This window comes from Carcharodon carcharias, chromosome 11, assembly GCF_017639515.1.
Source record: "Carcharodon carcharias isolate sCarCar2 chromosome 11, sCarCar2.pri, whole genome shotgun sequence".
Lineage (NCBI taxonomy): Eukaryota > Metazoa > Chordata > Chondrichthyes > Lamniformes > Lamnidae > Carcharodon > Carcharodon carcharias.
In genome coordinates, this window is record NC_054477.1 from 13,831,117 (window position 1) to 13,853,106 (window position 21,990).

Below are 21,990 nucleotides of genomic sequence, written 5' to 3' on the forward strand. Positions count from 1 at the left end.
AGGATTGTAGGCTGGAGGAGGTTAGAGATAGAGATAAGAGCAAGGAGGGATTTGAAAACAAGGATGAGAATTAAGGTGTTGGCAGATGATCATGATCCGTCAACCTGCATTTGTATATCATACTTAATGCAGAAAAAACATCCCAACCAACTACTTTTACTGAAAAAATTTACATGGATGCTGAGAAAGGACTAAACCAGTCTCTACTACAAACAATGTCGAGTTACCTCCCACCTCACTTCAAATAATCTGCTGGCATTTAGTTTTTTTAAGATTTGGTATAACAAAATGGCCACTTGGCAAAGTAGGGATGGCAACACAAATTCACTCCCATTAAGGAGTCATCAACCTTCTAGGAAGGAGGAGGAAAATTGCAAAGAAAAATACAATGTGAAATATAAACAAACAGGCTAATTTTTAAAGTCATGTAAAATGTAGTTTTTCAGGAAGAGGAATGGTATGGGACAAAAACTTGAGCAAGCTCTGACACAAACATGAGATCATTGCTGACAATTCTATGAATAAAAGGGAAATGAAATTATGTTATAAATTTCCTGTCAGCAATTACTCATACTCCAAAAGCAAACGCTGCTTCAAATTAATCTTAGGAGTGATCTCAGAGTTCAAACCAAGCTCTTCATTTAATGATGGGCGATTTCCAACCCTAACAGTTAAGGCCACTTGCCAACTGTAACTTTAAATCTTAAAAACCCGTAATGTCAAAGACTAGTTTGAGGAAATTTTTTGAAGAAATAAATTTGTTCCATCAATATTTTCTCTCAAACATTGAAATATCTCTTTAATGAAGATGCCAAAGACCATGCTGCATGGAGTTGTTATGTTTACTCAGAGTGACGTGGCTTTTCCTGAACATTCTTAGAGAGAATCCAAAGCCAAGCCTAGGTTATGCAACCAAATCACTTTACCAAAGTGCAGTTTAAACCCCGAGAACACACCAGTCCCAATCACTTCCAGAAATTCAGGTACTTGAATGCTTTTAGTTTTTTTTTAATAAATCAAGGCTGGATAAGTTCATTGGACACAGTTTATCTATATAATTGCTATATACATCACAGGCTGGTTGATGACTCTCATTTCTGGAGCAGCTTTCCTGTACACATTCATATGGAGGATGAAACATTAAACTGAGACAATGTCTGCCCTTTCAGGTGAACGTGAAAGATCTCATAGCAGTACAGAGTCATTTAGAGCACAGGAAGTGGCCATTCAGCCCATCAAGTCCATTTTGAAGTGCAGGAGAGTTTTCCCTGGTGTCCTGGCCAATCTTTATCTCTCAATCAGCATCACTAAAAACAGATTATCTGGTCTTCAATCTCATTGCTGTGCATAGATATACTATCCTGTTTCCTACATTACAACAGTGACCACATTTCAAGAGTGTTCCATTGTCTGTAAAGTGTTTTTGAACATCCTGAGTTCATGAAAGGCACTATATAAATGCAAGTTAGTTCTTTAGAGATGACCTTAGGTAAAGAAGAATAAACAGGGGTTAAGTTTGACTGAAAAATCAATCTCTTCCCTCCCTGCCTGCTGGAAGAAAAAGGATGGAATAAAGAACTTGCATCTCTATAGCCTCAACAACACACTTTGGCCTTCCCAAAGTGTTTCACAACCAACGGATTGCTTTCAAAACACAGTCACTCTTGTTACATTGGAAAATCTGATAGACTAATTACATAGTGCCTAACTGGGATACAGCAAGGTCCCACAAACTTTTGTGGAATCTTTTACATCCACCTGAAGGGCATCGATTTGATGTCTCATTCCTCCCTCAGATGATGTAGTACACTGTGCAATGCTGGGATGTCAGATTGAGTACTCAAATTCTGGAGTGAGAGCGTTCGGCCAGGGACCTTCTGGCATGGAGACAAGAGTGCTGTTACTGAGTTAATTTAAGAATGATATCAAGAAGTTCTTCACACAATATGTAATCACTACACAGAATGGATTCCTGGATAGTGGAGGCAACAACAATGGAATTAAAAACAAAAAAAAACTGTGGATGCTGGAAATCCAAAACAAAAACAGAATTACCTGGAAAAACTCAGCAGGTCTGGCAGCATCGGCGGAGAAGAAAAGAGTTGACATTTCGAGTCCTCATGACCCTTCGACAGAACTAACAATGGAATGATTGAACAACTAAATGCTGCAATGAGGTGGGACTATTAAGACTATTCAAATGCTCTGCCATTTTCCATCCTCCCCAAGGCTAAACTCAGTCAAAACTCTGTTGTTCGTATCCAACATCATACCAATTCCTATCTTACCATCACCCTCATGCTCAATGAACTATATTGGCCTTCAGTTCAATAATGCTTTGATTTTAAAATTCTCACCCTTGTGCTCAAATCTCTATGTGGCTTCATCCCCAAACTCCTTGAGCCCTACAACCCTCTAGGGGCTCAACATTCTTCCAATTCTAGCCCCTTGTGTATCTACCATTTGCTTCAGCCCATCACTGGCAGCAGTGCTTTCAGCTGTTTCAGTCCCCTAAGCGCTGCAAATCCCTCTTCTAACATCCCTCCTTCTTGAAAACTGTCCACCGTCTTCACTCATTGGCTTGGGATCACTTTTTTGTCCAGTTGTGCTCCTGTGAAGTACACTGGGACACTTTACTTCATTAGGGTGGTGGTGGATGTTTTGTTGTTGTTGCATTAAAGGCACTGTATAGATGTTTCTGGGTGGGTAAATTAAATAGGCAAAAGAATCTTATTGATCTGAAAATATTTTCTAACTTTCCCCATATAAATAAGTATATACACATGCCCCATTACATCCTCAGAACATCCCAAAGAGCTTCACAACTAATAAGTTATTCTTGAAGTGCAATCACTGATAAGTAGGAAAACACAGCAACTAATTTACACATAAAGGTCCCACAAACAACAAATAAGATATACGACCTACAAAATCTAGTTTTGGTGGTGATTAAGGGATAAATGGCCAGGACACTGGTGAATGTCACAAGATCTTTTAATGTCTATCACCAGAACAGGCAGATGGGACCTTGGCAACTGACAAAGCAGTACTTCCTCAGTATTTCACTGGAGTATTGCCCTAGGTTATATACTCAAGTCTGTAACAGGTCTTGAATTCAATCTTCAGACTCAAGGAGTGATAAAGTGTAACGGATTGAGCAAAGGCCACAACTGATGCATTCAACAGATTCAGAAATCAGTAAAATATGTGTTAGCCCCCAATTGACCGGGGAACCAAAAGGGTGATGCCAGCCCTCGAAGCCTTAGACCAATTTGAATCAACACCATCAGGAAAGGGAAAGTGAAAGAGAGAAGAAACACAGCTATCAAATGGAAATGAAACTGGAAAGAGCGAGTGTGTATGGTGAAAAGAAAACTGGGCATGTGGGAGCGACGCTCCCTCTCCATTGCGGGTAAGAACCTTGTCATCAGATGTGAGGCACTCTCGCTGTTGCTGTACGTAGCACAGGTCTGGCCCATTCCAGACTCCTGCGCGATGGGGATCACCCAAGCCATCTTTCACTTTATCTGGAGGTCGAAAATGGATCGTATCCTCAGGGACGCGATGTACAAGCCTCTAGATAAAGGGGGAAAAGACGGGCCCAACATCGCCCTCATACTGATGGCCACCTTCGTGTGTGGCTGCATCAAGCATCGGTACGCAAACACCAAGTGTCGCTACGTGCTGAGGTTCTACCTGTCTCCGTTCTTGCAAAGGATGGGCTTGGCCACGCTGCCGCGGAACGCTCCAAGTAGTTGGACCATGCCGTACCACCTGTCCCTCGTGGAAAAATTTATGCAGAGAGACACCTTTGACCACAAGTCCATCAGGCAGTGGTCGGCATGTAATGTCTTAGAGGCCCTGCGGGGAAAGGAGAGGGTGGATCCTGTGGGATGGTTCCCCGAGCAGACTGCCAAAGTCATTTGGCAGAACACCTCATCGCCAGAACTTTTCAACATGCACCAAGACATAGTTTGGCTGGTGGTGAGAAAGGTCCTCCCCGTCAGATCCTTCCAACATGCCAGGAGTCTCATCCCCTCTGCACGTTGCCCTCGAGGTGGCTGTGGTGGGGACAAGACCGTTGTTCACCTCCTTGTGGATTGTGCCTTTGCAAAGAAGGTCTGGAGAGAGATGCAGTGGTTTCTGTCGAGGTTCATCCCGAGCAGCTATGTGACACAGGACTCTGTGCTCTACGGGCTGTTCCCAGAGACACACACCGAGACAAACTTCAACTGCAGCTGGAGGATTATCAACTCAGTGAAAGACGCTCTTTGGTCTGCCTGAAATTTGTTGGTCTTCCAGCGCAAAGAGTTGTCCCTGATTGAGTGTTGCAGACTGGCACATTCCAAAGTCTAGGACTACGTGCTGAGGGACGCACTAAAGCTTGGGGCAGCCACCGCAAAGGCGCAATGGGGAAAGGTCGCTGTCTAAGACCTTTCTGCCACAGTGCACCGAGGGGCTGGGAAATGTTGAGAGCCCCTCGGGCTGTACAGCTCAAAATGAATGTATGCAGTGAATACTAAGTGTGTTATTGAAGCTCCTCAGAGTGCAACATGATGTATGTTGATAACTCCAATACCATTGGCAGATTGTCTGCATTGACCATATTGAAATTATTGTAATATTCATTGATTGCATTGATGCACCTTGTGATACATGTTGTAAAAGTTGAATCTGATTGTACATATGTGATAGTGATTTTGAAATGGTTTGGAATGTTCTTCCGGATATTTTATGAATAAAGTATATATTTTTCAAAAAAAAAAATCAAACGGAAATGTAATTGATAAGTCACACACAATAAACAAGAAAGTTACAAGTTTTCTCTAACCAACCAAAACTAAAATACAAGCAGAACTTCACTGCAATTTACGTCAAATAATAATTAAACTTCAAGTTTCAATGTTCTAGCTTTTACCACAGATTAAAAGCAAGTACATTTCCCCTTGTTACTAATGTTTGCTATGTCCAGATCAAGAAACTCATTTTATGCTCGGATCAACTTGCTGCTCCTCCCCCATCTTAGAAACCACAGGAGTTACAGTTTTAAAAAAATAAATTGCAGACTTGATTCCAACAATCTATTTCCAAATCAATTCACATGTTAAAGCTTGGGTCATTAGTTAGACAAATGAAGAGAGTTTATGCAGAATCTCAAGAGGTGGTTTCGCTCCATCCTGTATATTACTAAAGCTCACTCCTGACCTGCCAGTGTGAGCCTATTCTTTCCCCTCACTCCTCAGCATGGGAAGCCCAAGTTATTATTGAAGCCATACCAAATTCATTTATATTGCAATTTAGGTCAGATAGGCTGAGCTGTCAATCAAAATTCCAATTATATGCAATAAGTCAGTAGCAGCGATATCCTTCCAGTTTCTTCTAGTTTTAACGCTCCTCCTGTCAGAGTGACATGAGCCCCTGAAGCTATTCATACCTCAGCATAAATCAACACCGTCAGGAATGGGAAAAAGAAAAACAATATAAAGCTCTTGATAAAATTGTAATTATAATAAATTTCTGAATACACAGAAAAAATTACTACTTTTCATGAACAATTTGGTGTCTCCACCGGACGAAAAGCAACCAACTAAAGGCCATAAATTTGTGGAAACGAAACTGAGAAATCACAATGTACCTTCTTTTAGGTTTTCCCTTCCTGCAGACAACAGTTCATGGAGGCAAGTTGCATCTACAACTGGCCTCTGCTACTTTTGCATTGGTTGCTGTGTACAAGTCAAGCAGTTCTCTCTCTCGCAGCTTTCTTTTTTTGGGGAGCAGAGAAAATCAAAGGGTGCCAAGTTTTCACTCTTCTGATTTCCAAATGCTACAGAGGAGACTGGGTCCACTCTAAGGAAAGTTGCGAACATGTGTCTTAGCTCTCCACAGAAGTATGTATTGATTACTCATCGCTTTGCTACTGTGTGTTTAACTGGTTACACCCAAAGCCACTTCAACACCGTCATAAAGTTGCCCCATTAAAAATAGCTTTGGGCTATCACATTCAGCTTGCTATTCAAACATTTTAAATCATGACAATAGATTATCTAACTATATTCTCACCGAAGGAAGTTGTGATTGGTACAGAAACATAATACCAAAGATGCCTTTAAAATAATTTCTATTGATAAAAATGCTGGTTGTGAAACAGATTGAGGACTTAGGCTAAAAGAAAATAATTCACATTTCTGAGCATCCTTCTAGCCTAAGGGCATTCAATATGCTTTACTGTCAATGAATTACTCGAGCTAATATAGGCAAACACAGCAGTCAATTTTTGCACAGCAAACTACCACAAACAGCACCGGGCTGAATGACCAGGTAGCTCTTTGTGCTGTTGGTCCTGACATCAGACCTCTTCACTCTCTTTCTAAATAGCTAATTTGGTTAACCTACTGCCAAGAGCGGAGTGCAACTGTTCAATCCAGGAGGATCTTGGGTACCCTCTAGGTCAGGGATCAGTTGACTGGAAGCAGCGTGATAGGAGAAAGGGTTAATAGGGGTCCACTGGATGAGTGAGGTGAAATCAGGACTCTGGAGAGGGAGAAGGGAAGCCAGGGATGGCTCCCCACCTTGATAGATTTCTGGTGACCGCTTCCTGCAAAGTGAGAATGTGTGGATATTGGATAGAGAGGCTATAAACCTCTCACCAGCTTGTACAATCAAATAGTCTGCCATCACTTGAGACTTAAACTCAGAAGTTAAGAATGATCAATTAGGCGAGACCCTGGTCAACTAAAATCATAGAATCTTACACAGCAGAAGTTCAGTGCTTTCAGGGTGAGAGGGAGAACATTTATCAGTTTCAAGAAAAAACACTGAAAAGATTAAACTGCACTCAGTGATAATGTTTCTACATGGTTGAAACAAACACAAACGTGGTTTATTCACATTGGGTACAAGAGTAAAAGACGATACAATGATCAATGAAGTGTTAAAAAATAAGTAAACACACACATGACCGAGCAGGTTCAGGTCAAGAAAATATGAATGAGATCATGAGCAAACAGATCAATAAATCAGCCTGACTCAGCGATTACCTGCTATGCCTATTTCAGACAGGAATGGCAGGAATGTGGCATAGGGGTAATGTCAGTTTTACAGCACCATTAAAACCCAGGGAGACGGCAGCGACAGAATTTCACACTCTTGAGAAATATCGATGGGTCCCGCTGCTACTCTCGTTTTGAGAGGCTCAATGCGCAGGAATGACTATAATGTCCGCATTTGTGCAATTCCCAGCACGGATCCCTCGACGATGAGGAGGAGCAGGAATCCTAGCCGTCCTTTACCCTTCTATGCCCCAAGAACACTGAAGCTATTTGTATAGTTCGATACAACATCAGGCAGCGGTTTTAAGACCAAGACAACCACGAGGGGAAGTTGCGCTCACTTACATTAAACGAAACTGTTCACAATGGTTCGCACATAATGATTGCCGCACAACAGTGGCTGCACTTAAAAGTAATTCCTTTGTTATATAAAGTACGCTATAAATGCAAGTTTCTTTATCCCATTTCTCGCCTATTCCCCAATTAAGACAGAAGCTCGCTTGCAAAGAGCTACCAGCACATTCATAGAGAAGTTGTGGGCTGCAAGCAGAGAAACCTCCGAAGAAGCTATACAGTGCAAGTGTTAAACCAAAAGATGAAACTAGCCCGAATGGAGACAGAAAAATCAACGACTGCGTTGCTCTCTAGATTATAGCCGCACCATGAAAACTAGCCAACAGACCTTTTTAAATAAAAAGGGACATGAGTGATCTTCAATGAAAATATAAACAGTAAAGATAACTAACTTTGAAAACTTACAAAGGCTTTATTTTTTTCACTTTACTTTTCTCACATCACCTCCCTAAGGCTCCCTCATTTTCACTCTGGTGCTCCAGTATCTCATCTAAGTTGCCATTTTTCACGTTTGAGTTAAACAATGGGCATTACAAGGTTATTCTGCCAAAAGAGCTTCACGCCTCACGCATGTCCCCCCGCCTGATACCCACATACACAAACCTCCAGTAAACCCCAGCACTCCCCCATCCAGCTTACAAAATCGATTACAAAACAAGATGCCTGAAGTCTCGAAAGAACACACTTGATTTGGACCAACACCCTCTATGCCAGATTTACACGTGAATTGGATATTCATGAAAGTGTTCACTTGCCGCAGCTTGTGGGCTGCCTCAGGAGGCAGAGATGTGCACAAGGAATTGTGGCAGGACCCGCCCCCACACCCCGCTCTTTGGTTTGAAGTTTGAACTGGAAGAAAGGGAGATTAACAAAAGAAGCATTCTTCCCAGTGAAACACTGCCAACCAAAACCAGTAAAGGTCGTTTTCGAGCAAAACAAGAGGAATCTTGGCTGATCCAGGCTGATGCTTCCTGCGCAGTACTGAGGGAACGCTGCACTGTCGGAGGTGCTGTCTTTCAGTGGAGATGTTAACCAAGGTCTGTACTTTGCTTCTATATAAGTGAGTATTGCTTTCTTTATTTTGAAATCTCCAGCTATCCTAATGACTCAAATCAATACCCAGCATGTAACCAAATAATATGAAACCAGCAAGGTTTCGTTATGATTTGGCATTTTTCCAGCAACACTCTTGTCCCCATGCCCAACACAAAGGTGCATTCCCACAGCCTTCCTGATCCGAAACTTGAGTTTATTCACAGAGTAATTCAAGACACAGCATGCCCTAAGTGAACAATAGCCATGTTTGCCATCAATATGTACACTGGAGACAGTAATTCCAGACATCTGAGAAATAAACAAAGTGTATGTCAATCTATTGTTACTAATCAATTCTACTTCAATAAGAAAAAAGATCAGAAGCAAAAATAAAAAAGCAGCAATGCATAAACCCCAGCGCTTCCCTCTTAGCTTACAGAATCTATTAAAAAAAAACAAGATGCTTTAGAGACTTTCCATAACTCTCGAAAGAATAACTTAATTTGGGCCAACACCCTCTATGCCAGATTTATGAGTGAAATTGGATATTCATAAGAGTATTCACTTGTCTCAGCTTGTTGCCTGCCTCAGGAAGCAGAGATGTGCATAAGGAATCATAGCAGGACCCCAATTATATCCCCCTGATATTTAGTTTGAAGTCTGAGCTGGAAGAAAGGAAGATTAATAAAAATGCTTTGCTTCCCAGTGAAACACTGCCAACCAAAAACCACAGCCATATAGATTTCCTGCTTATGATGTTTATACCTGTGAATCGAAGAAACTGATAGCCCAACCAGCACAGATAATGAAGGCATGTGATATTCATTAAGGCCAGACATTAGTCTAATTCATGACCGCCGATAGTGAAATAGTCAGTGCTTCTACAAAGAAGGGAAATTTTCAATTTGTCATAACATTGCTCAGCTATGAATCCCCAAAGCAATATTAAAGTACAGTCTGCTTTGACTCAAAATAATGCAGGTCTCTAGATACAATGATATTTCAAAAAGGAGTTGGTTGTACACTTGGAAAGGAAAAATTTGCAGGGCTGTGGAGAAAGAGCAGGAACTATTTGGACAGCTGCTTCAGAGGGCTGACATTGGCATGATGAGCTGAATGGCCTCCTTTTGTGTTGTAAGATCCTATTCTAATTGGCGAGGCTTGAGAGGTTTTAAAAAAAACGAACTGGCTATTCTGTCCATGAGTGCTGCCTAGCAGCTCCAGGCACACACATGCCCACGATAATCCTTATGGCTTGCAGAATATCGTTGATGTATTTAACTATTAATGATTTTAAGAGTCTTATGCTGAGAAGTCTTGCTGGAATACAAACATCGTATTAACACAGCAAAAATAAATCATTCAAACGTACTGGAAGTGCACTGAAGTGCAAAGGATTTTAGCCAAACAGAGTATTTTTTATCCACCCAAGTGCATTCACTGGTGGTCAGTTAGATATGATTGCATACAACCTACTTTTTACAAAGTTTACTTTCCTTTCACATTTTCACCACCTAGAAACATTAGTCTTGGGTAGATGAGGCAGGGGGGAAAACAAGCAACAGTGCATAGGCAGCTCCTTTTGCACTCTGTCCAATCTTCTACTCCATTGACTACAGTCTATTGGGTAGGTTGTAAACAGACAGATGAACTGTCACCTGTTTTCACTAACCCCTTCCTTCATCCAATTTCATCCACATTGACTCTTGCTGGGTGCAGCTAAAGTGCATATAATAAATAAAATGCATATATTAAAATACACACATGTATAGGGTGTTTATAAAGTCCTTGTGCAATTTTAAACTTTAATGCCGTTGGTTGTGCACATGATAATATTTTCATCCAATAGTTAATTGAGTTCCTATGCGGTGCATTTTTCCTATAATGAGGAGTGAATTTTCTATCCCCAGTTGTTACAGACTTCAATTCTGCTAACCACAATACAATTCACTTCTTCTATTGTTGCCATTTTCAATGAAAAAAACATTAAGATTAACATTTCAAAAGTTATGAATTTTGTTTTCCTATGTTGTTTGCAGTTTTCTTCTATGATGTGCACATCTAAAGTTATTAAAGGTTAAAGTTGAACAAGGACTTTATACATCAAAGATCTGACAAGAGAAACAGTTTCCACTAATAGGACGGTTGGCAACCCGAGGGCACTGACATAAGACAACTGACAAAAGAACTGGAGGGGAGAGGAGATTTTTTAAGATATACAGTTATGAACTGGAATATGCTGCCTGGAAGCAATAGCAAATTTCAAATGGGAATCAGATAATGACCACCATCAACATCTTGGGGTTAGCATTGATCAGAAACTAAACTGGGCCAGGCAGTGTGAGACATTGCCAGGTTCCTGCCAGAGAGAGTGAGGCTGAGATATTGGCATATTCCAGTGGAAGAGCACCATGAGCAAGACATTGCCATGTTCCTGTGAGAGAGTGCCATGGCCGAGACATTGACATGTTTCTGTGGGAGCATGTCTGAATTCTTCAGTTTGCAGTCAGTTGTTCTACTTCAGAGCAAAAACTTGGCAGATGGAACATAATGTGGGAAAATGTGAGGTTATGCACTTTGGCCGGAAGAATAGAGGAGCTGAATATTACTTAAATAGAGAAAGATTGCAGAAAGCTGCAGCACAGAGGAATTTGGGGGTCCTCATGCATGAATCCCAAAAAGCTAGCATACAAGTTCAACAGGTAGTAGGAAAAGCAAATGGAATGTTGACCTTTATTTCACAGGGAATGGAGTATAAAAATAGGGAAGTCTTGCTAAAACTTTACAAGTCACTAAGTTAGACCACAACTAGAATGCTGCGAACAGTTTTGGTCTTCTTATCTAAGGAATGATGTCCTGGCATTGGAGGCAGTCCAGAGAAAGTTCATTAGGTTGATCCCGGGTACGGAGGGATTTTCTTATAAGAAGTGGTTGACCAGGTTGGGCCTGTACTCACTGGAGTTCAGAAGAATGAGATGTGACCTTGTTGAAACATATAAGATTCTTAAGGGGCTTGACAGGGTAGATACTGACAGGTTGTTTTCCCTTTTGGGAGAGTCTAGGACCGGAGGGCATAAACTCAGAGTAAGGGGTCACCCATTTAAGACAGAGATGAGGAGGAATTTCTTCTCTCAGACGGTAGTGAATCTGTGGAATTCTTTACCGCAGAGGGCTGTAAAGGTGGGTTGTTAAGTATATTCAAGGCTGAGATAGACAGATTTTTAATCTGTAAGGGAATCAAAGGTTATGGTGAAAATGCAGGAAAGTGGAGTTGAGGCTTATCAGATCAGCCATGATCTCATTGAATGGTGGAGCAGACTCGATGGGACAAATGGTCTACTTCTGCTACTATGTCTTATGGTCTTACATAAATACTGTGGCTATTGGAGCAGGTCACAGGCTGGGAATTCTGAGGCAACTAACTGACCTCCTCACTCCCCAAACCCTGTCTACCATCTACAAGGCACAGGTCAGGACTTTGGTGGAATACTCTCCACTTGTCTGGATGATTGCAGCTCCAACATCATCATCATCTAGGACGAAGCTGCCTACTTGAATAACATCCCATCCACCACCTTAAACATTCACTCCCTCCACCATCAGTGGCCAGTGGCAGCATTGTGCACCATCTATAAAATGTACTACAGCAACACTCCTTCAACAGCACCTTCCAAGCTCACAACCTGTACCAGCTAGAAGGAAGATAAGGGCAGCAAATGCATGGAAACCTGACCACCTGTAAGTTCCCCTCCGAGCCACACATCATCCTAACGTTAAACTATATTGCCGTTCCTTCACTGTCGCTGGATATAAACTTGGCACTCCCTTTTCCTGACAGCACTGTAACAGTACACCAAATGGACTGCAGCGGCGCACCACAACCTTCTCAATGGCAACCAGGATTGGGCAACAAATTACAGAATCACACAATGCAGAAGAGGCCCTTCGGTCCATCGAGTCTGCACCGACACATGAGAAACACTTGACCTACCTACCTAATCCCATTGATCAGCACTTAACATGTCATAACACTCAAGGCTATGGGCCAAGTGCTCATCCAGGTACTTTTTAAAGGATGTGAGGCAACCCGCCTCCACCACCCACCCAGGCAGCACATTCTAGACCGTCACCACTCTCTGCGTAAAAAGGTTTTTCCTCACATCCCCCCTAAACCTCCTGCCCCTCGTGACTGACACTTCAACTAAGGGGAACAGCTGCTCCCTATCCACCCTGTCCATGCCCCTCATAATCTTGTACACCTCTATCAGGTCACCCCTCAGTCTTCTCTGCTCCAACGAAAACAACCCAAGTCAGTCCAGCCTCTCTTCATAACACCCATGCCCACGCAAAAGATGCAACACCTGCCCCTTCACTTCCTCTCTCCTCACCGTCCAAGGGCCCAAACACTCCTTTCAAGTGAAGCAGCATTTCACTTGCATTTCCCCCAACTTAGTCTACTGCATTCGTTGCTCCCAATGTGGTCTCCTCTACATTGGAGAGACCAAACGTAAACTGGGCGACCGCTTTGCAGAACACCTGCGGTCTGTCCGCAAGAATGACCCAAACCTCCCTGTCACTTGCCATTTTAACACTCCACCCTGCTCTCTTGCCCACATGTCTGTCCTTGGCTTGCTGCAGTGTTCCAGTGAAGCCCAACGCAAACTGGAGGAACAACACCTCATCTTCCGACTAGGCACTTTACAGCCTTCCGGACTGAATATTGAATTCAACAACTTTAGGTCTTGAGCTCCCTCCTCCATCCCCACCCCCTTTCTGTTTCCCCCTTCCTTTTGTTTTTTCCAATAAATTATATAGATTTTTCTTTTCCCACCTATTTCCATTATTTCTAAATATTTTTAAATCTTTTATGCTCCCCCCACCCACCCTAGAGCTATACCTTGAGTGCCCTACCATCCATTCTTAATTAGCACATTCGTTTAGATAATATCACCAACTTTAACACCTATGCGTTCTTTTGTTCTGTTGTTTGTAACATCTTTTGATGATCTGCTTCTATTACTGCTTGTTTGTCCCTACAACCACACCACCCCCCTCCACTTGTCTCCCCCGACCCAACCCCCCCACCCCCCCACCTTAAACCAGCTTATATTTCGCCCCTTTCTTGGACTCACTCAAGTTCTGTCGAAGGGTCATGAGGACTTGAAACGTCAACTCTTCTTCTCCGCCGATGCTGCCAGACCTGCTGAGTTTTTCCAGGTAATTCTGTTTTTGTTCTCTTCATAACATCCTGGTGAAAAGTAGGGAGGTCATGATGGAGTTGTATAGAACCTTGGTGAGGCCACAGCTGGAGTACTGTGTGCAGTTCTGGTCGCCACATTATAGGAAGGATGTGATTGCACTGGAGGGTGTGCAGAGGGGATTCACCGGGATGTTGCCTCGGATGAAACATTTAAGTTATGAAGAGGTTGGATAGACTTGGGTTGTTTTTGTTGGAGCAGAGAAGACTGAGGGGTGACCCGATCGAGGTGTACAAGATTATGAGGGGCATGGACAGGGTGGATAGGGAGCAGCTGTTCTCCTTAGTTGAAGGGTCAGTCACAAGAGGGTATAAGTTCAAGGTGAGGGACAGGAGGTTTAGGGGGGATGTAAGGAAAATCTTTTTTACCCGGAATGTGGTGACGGTCTGGAATGCTTTGCCTGAGTGGATGGTGGAGGCGGGTTGCCTCACATCCTTTAAAAAGTACCTGGATGAGCACTTGGCATGTCATTACATTCAAGGCTATGGGCCAAATGCTGGTAAATGTGATTAGGTAGGTAGGTCAGGTGTTTCTCAAGTGTCGGTGCAGACTCGATGGGCCAAAGGGCCTCTTCTGCACTGTGTGATTCTGTGAATCTCCTCTGCACCCCCTCCAGTGCAATCACATCCTTCCTATAACATGGTGACCAGAACTGCACACACTACTCCAACTGTGGCCTCACCAAGCTTCTATACAACTCCAACATGATCTCCCTACTTTTGTAATCTATGCCTTGATTGATAAAAGCAAGTGTCACATATGCCTTTTTCACTTCCCCACTAACGTGCCCCTCCCCCTTCAGAGATCTATGGACACATGCCAAAGTCCCTTTGTTCCTCAAGACACCCTAGTGTCATGCCGTTCATTGAATACTTCCTTGTCAAATTACTCCTTCCAAAGTGTATCACCTCACATTTTTCAGGGTTCAATTCCATCTGCAACTTATCTGCCCATTTGACCATCCTGTCTCTCTCTTCATGTAGCCCAAGACATTCAACCTCACTGTTAACCACCCAGCCAATCTTTGTGTCGTCCACAAACTTACTAATCCTGCCCCCCACATAGTCATCTATGTCATTTATAAAAATGACGAATAATAGGGGACCCAGCACAGGTCCCTGTGGTACACCACTGGATGCTGGCTTCCAGTCACCAATGCAGCCTTCTGTCATCACCCTCTGTCTCCTACAACTCAGCCAACTTTGAATCCACCTTATCAAATTACCCTGTATCCCTTGTGCATTTGCCTTCTTTATAAGTCTCCCATGTGTGGACCTTGTCAAAGGCTTTACTGAAATCCATATAAACTACATCAACAGCACTAGCCTCATGACCACCTGGTCATCTCCTCAAAAAATTCAATCAAATTTGTTAGGCATGACCTCCCTCTGACAAAGCCATGCTGACTATCCCTGATCAAACCTTGCCTCTCCAAGTGGAGATCGATTCTCTCCTTCAGAATTTTCTCTAATAGTTTCCCTACCACTGACGTGAGACTCACTGGCCTATAGTTCCCTGACTTCTCTCTACAACCCTTCTTAAATAGAGGAACCACAGTAGCTGTTTTCCAGTCCTCTGGCACCCCCTCCGTGGCCAGAGAGGAATTAAAAATTTGGGTCAGAGCCCCAGCGATCTCCTCCCTCAACAGTCTGGGACACAAATCATCTGGACCTGCAGATTTGTCCGCTTTTAAGCCTGCCAACACCTTCAATACCTTGTCACTCCCTGTATCAATTTGTTCAAGAACCTCGCAGTGTCTCTCCCCGAATTCCATACCTTCATCCTCATTCTGTTAGGTGAAGACGGATGTGAATTATTCATTCAACACTGTACTGATGTTCTCTGGCTCCACCCATAGATTGCCCCCTTGGTCCTTTATGGGCCCTACTCTTTCCCTGGCTATCCTCTTCCCATTGATATACTTATAGAATATCTTGGGATTTTCCCTACTTTAACCAGCCAGAGCCTCCTCATATCCCCTCTTTGCTCTCCTAATTGCTTTCTTAAGCTCCACCCTGCACTTTCTGTACTCCACTAATGCCTCCGCTGATTTGCTCCCCTTGTACCTGCTAGAAGCCTCTCTTTTCCTTATCATGTCCTGAATATCTCTGGTCATCCATGGTTCTCTGGGCTTGTTACTCCTTCCTATCACCCTAGAGGGAACATGTTGAACTGTACCCTCCCCATTTCCTTTTTGAACATGCCCCACTGCTTTTCTGTAGATTTCCCCAGAAGTAGCTGTTCCCAGTCTACCTTGGCCAGAGATAAAAGCCAAAAATTGCGGAGGCTGGAATGCCAAAACAAAAACAAAAATACCTGGAAAAACTCAGCAGGTCTGACAGCATCTGCGGAGAGGAACACAGTTAATGTTTCGAGTCCGTATGACTCTTCATATGGACTCGAAATGTTAACTGTGTTCCTCTCCGCAGATGCTATAATACCTGCTGAGTTTTTCCATGTATTTTTGTTTTTGTTTTAACCTGGCCAGATCCTGCCCTATTTTGCTAAAATCAACTCTTCCCCAATCCAAAACATATTTTTGTAACTTGTATATTTCTTTGTCCATAACAAGCTTAAATTGGATCACGTTGTGGTCGCTATCACTAAAATGCTCCCCCACCACCAGCTTCATTCCCCAGAATTAGGTCCAGCAATGCGCCATTCCTTGGTGGACCCTCTATGTATTGACCTAAAAAGTTCTCCTGTACACATTTCAAGAAATCCACTCCACCCAAGCCCTTAACACTATGTCTATACCAATTAATGTTGGAAAAGTTGAAATCACCTAATAAATTACCCTATTGTTATCATTTTTACACACCTCCACAAATTGTGTGCATATTTACTTCTCAATTTCCCGCTGACTATCTGGGGGGTCTATAATAAACACCTAACGATGTAGCTGCCCCTTTTTTATTCCTAAGCTCTACCCACAAAGCTTCATTCGATGCCACCTCCAAGATATCATCTCTCCTTACTGCAGTAACTGACACCTTAACTAATAAAGCAATGCCTCCTCCTCTTTTACCCCCTCCACGTCTCACCTGTAGATTCTACATCCCGGAATGTTGAGCTGCCAATCCTGCACCTCTTTCAACCATGTCTCAGTGATGGCCACTATATCACAATTCCACGTGTCAATCTTCAGCCTTAACTCATCCGTTTTACCTGTAATACTCCTGGCACTAAAGTAGAGGCCATCCAGCCTTGCCTTACTCCCTTGAAACTTAATGCAGCTGTACTCCCTCTGACTTGATTGTTTTACTGTATTATGATGTGTCCCTATTCTGCTAACATTCTGTGTCCCCTCCCCCTGCCGAATTAGGTTAAACTCCTCCCAACAGCACTAGCATGGATGTTAGTCCCGCTCTGGTTCAGATGTAGACTGTCTCGCTTGTACAGGTCCCACCTGCCCCAGAAATGGTCCCAGTGATCCAGGAATCTAAAACCCTCCTGCACCAACTCTTAAGCCATGTATTTATCTGCGCTATTCTCCTATTTCTGTGCTCGTTAGCACATGGCACTGGGAGTAATCCAGAGATTACAACCCAAGAGCTCCTGTTTTTCAGTCTACTGCCTAAATCATTGAATTCTTGATGCAAGATCTCATCCCTTTCTACCTATGTCATTGATACCAACATGTACCATGACCTCTGCCTTATCACCCTCCCCCTTCAGGGTGCTCTGCAGCTGTTCAGTGATACCCCGGACCCTGGCACCAGGGAGGCAACACGCCATCCTGGAGTCACACTGATGGCCACAGTTGCGCCTATCTGTTCCCCTGACTATAGAATCCTCTATTACTATTGCTCTTCCTCCCCTCCTGTACAAACAGGCTGCTTGTGGTGCCAGATGCTTGGCTCTATCTGCACTCCCTGGAGGAACATCAGCCTCCAAAATGGAATACCGATTTGTGAGTGGGACCCCAGGGGACTCCTGAACTACCTGCCTGTTTCTCTTGGGCCGCCTGGTGGTCACCCATTCCCTTCCTTCCTCGAGTCCCTTCAGCTGCGGTGTGACCACCTCTCTAAATGTGCTATCCACGATGCTTTCAGGCTCGCAGATGCTCAGCAGTGTCCCCAGCCACTGTTCCAGCTCTGAAACCCGAGCTTCCAGGAGCTGCAACTGGACACACTTCCTGCACACGTGCTGGTCCCGGGCACTGGAAATGTTCCCAGCTTCCCACATGGAGCACGAGGAGCAAACCATGGCTTTGAGCTCTCCTGCCATGACTTATCCCTTTAAATTAAACCTTTTAAATCAATTACTCTAGGGCCTGCTTTCCTGATCCTTTTACTACAGAATATACAAACAATAAACCACAAAAAGACCTTAAACTATAAGCAATAAAAGTAGTAAATACTTACCTGATCTTACCACTACTTACCAGTCATTTTTCTCCCTTGTAGCCTCTAATGCTGCAGCAGGGCAAGACCACTCTCTGAAAATTTATGAAGTTGGATAGCAAAGAAAAAATGTAAAGAGCACCTCTTTCCCTCTGCACCAAATTCCCACTGTGTACCAAATTGCCAATGCCCACACTCACTCTGGTTGTGTCTCACTCACAGTGAGGTCTCTCCCCTGCTCGTGTGCAAGCTCACTGATTGTGTGCTTCCAATTGTCCCTTTCTTAAATAGAGCTGAGGTGAGCTGAGATGACTCACACCAGTTAAGCTTCAAATAGTAACCAACACCTATTCAGGCCCTAATCATGCTTCAAGTGATTGACAGTTAACTGTCACACAGTCAGCTGAGTCAGCTACCTTACCAACCTTATAACTGGACTACTGAACAAATTATGGTCTTGCCAGCGATGTTTACAATCCATGAAATAAAGAAGTAAAAAATTGAAAAGAAAACATCTCTCCCTAACTTTCTCTGCTCTAAAGAGAACAATCCCAGCACCTCCAGTCTCTCTACAAACCTGAAGAGTTGTGTGTGTTGATGAAAACATGCCTTTTCTTACAAGCCGATACTAATTTTCTGTAGTTTCTGTTAATCTCAATTTCCATAAAGAGCAAGTGAAATAATACATAAAAAGTGCCTTCAAGATCAAAGACGATGACTAAACATAACAGTGGCACCGAAACCTGTCCGTTCATGGCGTCAGCTGTAGCTCACTCTCTCCTCAGTGCCAGAAGATAATGATTTGAAGTCCCACTCCAAGCACTTATTCACAAAAATTGTGGCTGATACTCCAGTGCAGCATTGAGGAGTACTGCACAGCAGGAGGTGCTGTCATTCAAAAGAGAAGTTAAACTGGGGTCCATCTGCTCTCTCAGGTGGACGTAGAAGATCTTACAATACTATTTCAAAGAAAAGCAGGGTGTCCTGGTCAAAGGGGTATGGATGCTCTATCACTGAATATATTTAAGGCTTGGATAGACAGGGAATCAAAGGATATGGGGAATGAATGGAAAGTGAAGTTGATGCCCAAGGTCAACCATGATTATGCTGAATGGTAGAGCAGGCTGTGTGGTCTACTCTACTGGATTTCTTGTGTTCCTGTGAACAGTTATACCTTAACCAAAAACAGGTTATCTGATCATTATCTCATTCATGGAACCTTGCAGTGCTCAACTTGGCTGCTGGGTTTTTCCTATATTACAAAACTTCAAAATGTTAATTGGCTATAAAGCACTTTCGGACATTTGAGGTTGTGAAAGGCATTGTATAAACTTTCTGGTTATAGTAGGAGAACAGAGGGAGTTACTGGTCCAATGAATACATTGAAATTTAACTACAGGTGCTCACATGTCCGTCCTTGGCCTGCTGCAATGTTCCAGTGAAGCTCAACGCAAGCTGGAGGAACAGCACCTCATCTTCCGACTAGACACTTTACATCCTTCCGGACTTAACGTTGAGTTCATCAACTTCAGGCCATGACTTCTCTCCTCCATCACCACCCCCTTTTTGATCCCCCCCTTTTTCTTATTCATTTTTACTTTTTAATTTTTGTTTATTTATTTCCCCCGACTTATTTTCATTGTTATTATTTTTTAAATTTATTTCCATTTTTATTCATTGATTTATCTCCAGCTTTTAGCCTTTTTGAACTTTTTTCCCACCACCTCACCCCCACAAGGGCCATCTGTCACTTTCCAGAGTGGTCCTGCCATTATCAAATTCTGCTTTCCACTCTTAATGTCACCATTTGCACCTCCTTTAGTTAGTACCACCACTATTAACAACACTTTGACCTTTGTTTATGACATCTTTCGCAATCTCTCCTTTGCCTCCACCTATCGCTGGCCTTCTATCCAGCTTCATCTGTTCCACCTCCCTTAAACAGTATATATTTCACCACTTTTCTATTTCCCTTTAGCTCGGGAGAAGAGCCACTGGGACTCGAAACGTTAACTCTGTCTTTCTCCACAGACGCTGTCAGACCTGCTGAGCTTTTCCAGCATTTTTTTGTTTTTGTTTCAGATTTCCAGCATCCGCAGTATTTTGCCTTTAACTCAGCTGGGCTCTTTGCATTCAAAGAGTTTCTCATGCTGAGATTTCAACAAAGAAACAATCACACAAACCTGTGCACTTAGGAAAGCTGGACAGTGGCAGCACCCGGATGGTTCATCGGGTAAAGCCATCACAATGTAGATCGAGCAGTTCTTGCCTTCTATCTTTGTTCTGCACCACGCTAACTAATCCTACGACAATAAGTTTCAATGGCTCTGAGGTAGAGAGAAAAAAATTCTAAATAGTTAGGCAGTGCTTCCATTCCTGATCAGTGTCCAGGTCAAACAGCAAGGGAGTGGGAATACGGAACTGCAGCTTTGTCAGTACACCCACGTTCAAGGTAGCACGTCCAGAGCAAAATAAGCACATCTCACCCACCTAATTTTAAAAATATTGTACGTGTGTATTACACATCCACCCCTGAATTTGGCAGATTGTTAGCACTGGGGAATATTAGCATTTGCACTGTAAATGTTCAGTCTGTGGCACTCTCCCTCTGAGATGCTGTGTATTTTACTGACAATCTAGTCCTGACTGAGATTTTGAGAACATCATCCCCACACTGCAGAAAGAGATAGTTGCCATGAATGTTCTTAATTAGTCATTTAAGAAAAGACAAAAAAGGGAGCATCATTTTCCAGGGCTTAACTTTTGTGGAATAATCGCTCTTTGTTGCAAAAATCAATCAAAAAGGAATGATTTAAATTTGGTTATCATGCTTTGAAGTCAGGACAGGATACAAAGCAGCAATATAGGCTTCAGCTGTGGCTCATGTATTCTCATCCCTGAGCCAAAGGTTGAGAGTTCAAGCCATACTAAGACTCGAGAACTCGAACCATGCCAACACTTCAATGCAGTATTGAACTAGTGTTATACCATTTGAGGTGCTGTATAATGGATGAGATGTTAAAAACAGGCCTCTCTGCCCTCTCAGTGGATGTAAAAGATCCTGTGTTGCTATTCACAAAGCAGGGGAGTTAGTTTCCCAATGTCCTGGCCAATATTTATCCCTCAGCCAACATCACAAACAGGTAATCTGATCATTATCATATTGCTGTTTGTGGATCCTTGCTGTGTGCAAACTGCCTGCCACATTTCCTACGCTACAACAGTGACTACTTTAACACACACTTGAGAGAACAGACAAAGTCTTGGTCTAATGTCTCATCTGAAAATTGGCATCACTGATAGGGCAGCACTCCCTTAGTCCTGCCCTGAGTGTGTCAGCTTGGATTTTTGTGCTCAAGTCACTTGAATGGGACTTAATAAACAAGAATATATAATGTCTAATGAGTCTTAATTCTGCAGTGGCACAAAGCAGTAATGGTGTAAGCATTCTCGAAATGAGAATGGAACGTACTTAAATAAAATTCTGCTGCAAACTCCTCAAATTCTTCAGATTGAAAAAAACTACACAGAAGCAATAATCCGATTCATACTGCAATTGGCAAACTACCAACATTCAGTCAACATGTATTCCTCCTTTATTTATTTACAAGCGGAGGATATAAAACTGACGTGAACCATATTTGAAGCCAGCATTTTGCTCTTTATTATCCTATGTGGCAGTCTAGTCTCCCAGCAATTCAAAGGATTAGCTGAAATTTCCTCCTTGTGAAACAGCTGGTTCACAATAATACATAACTTTGCCATGCAGACTAGAAGATGATTGGATTAGGGAAGAGAAAGCAAAACCCTCAAAAAAATCAATCAGGTAGAACTGGCACTTCTGCTCACTAGAAACATAGAAACTAGGAGCAGGATTAGGCCATTCGGCCCTTCGAGCCTGCTCTGCCATTCAATATGATCATGGTTGATCCTCTATCTCAACGCCAT

General features: G+C 42.8%; 1 protein-coding gene across 4 annotated transcripts in view; it reads right to left on the reverse strand.

Annotated features, from left to right (window-relative positions):
* Positions 1-21,990, reverse strand: part of pak1 (p21 protein (Cdc42/Rac)-activated kinase 1) — a 195,676-nt gene that overhangs the window by 114,541 nt on the left and 59,145 nt on the right. The window contains exon 1 of one of the 4 annotated variants that reach the window (XM_041199710.1): positions 7,809-7,965. The exons of 2 other annotated variants lie outside the window; for them this stretch is intronic. The gene's annotated coding sequence lies outside the window, so the exon portion shown is untranslated. Of the gene's footprint in view, positions 1-5,635; positions 5,862-7,808; positions 7,966-21,990 lie in introns of those variants that run through there. One more of the 4 variants, XM_041199708.1, reaches the window with a different exon arrangement.